The sequence below is a fragment of the Callospermophilus lateralis genome, chromosome 6, assembly GCF_048772815.1.
Source record: "Callospermophilus lateralis isolate mCalLat2 chromosome 6, mCalLat2.hap1, whole genome shotgun sequence".
NCBI classification, from domain to species: Eukaryota; Metazoa; Chordata; class Mammalia; order Rodentia; family Sciuridae; genus Callospermophilus; species Callospermophilus lateralis.
In genome coordinates this window covers 550,490-551,429 of record NC_135310.1, presented here as the reverse complement: position 1 = coordinate 551,429, position 940 = coordinate 550,490, and positions in this window count along the sequence as shown.

Genomic DNA, 940 nt, shown 5'->3' with positions numbered 1-940 from the left:
GGCATGTGCTGGGGACAGGCCCCTGCGAGCCCACAGGGTGCCCAGATGAGCGTGGACATCCCAGATGCACAGACCTCTCTGAGCAGGAAGGTGCCCTCACAGAGCCTTCAGGACATGCAGCCTCAGTGCCCAGAGCCGGGGGCCGCACTGGGCGGCCTGTATTACAGTGGAGCCAGTGGGCACCTGGGGGACATCTTGGACAGGACCTGATCCCAGGCACCCAAACCAAAACCGCAGCTTTGGAGCCAGTCTGGCCATCCAGGGACAGTGATCAGTGGCTCCTGAAGGCAGCTCCAGGGTTGATTTGGGGACTGTCTGGGAGGCCTGGGAGCCCACAGGGACCCAGAGCTGGACCCTGCTTCACAGAAAGCGTCCTCTCTCACAGGGCCACCCCAGTGCTGAGTGGACTCTGCCTCGAGACATTTATCATGGCAGATGGCACCGAGCCCAGCAGGAGAGCTGTGGGCCTGGCGCCTGGGCTCAGCCCCTGCTGCGGCTGGGGTCTTACTGCTGGTCAGAAGAAGGGGTAGATCTGGACCTGAGTGAGGTATTCCAGGACTGAGCCCAAGTACGTTGAGCCTTGGAGGGGCTTGGCAGGGCAGGGGAGCCCACCACCCAGAAGTGGCAAGAAGCAGCTGGACCCCCGCGGTGTAGAAGCAGCCGCACCACTCCCGGGAGACCCTTCAAACAAGGCAGCTCGCTACAGGAGAGGCAGAGGTCTCTGGCCACTGCTGATGGCCACCACCTAGAAGGTGCTCTGTGAGAACCACTGCACTGCTCCACCAGGGCCCACTGTCCCGCACTGGCCCCGCTGGGCTCAGAAGGGCACTAAGGGGCAGAGCCAGCCTGGCCGGCTCAGGAGCCACTGCCCATGGGTGGGACGCTCTGCCAGATGTGGCCATGGCCACAGTACACCCTTGCTTCTGCTGCACTGGCACCT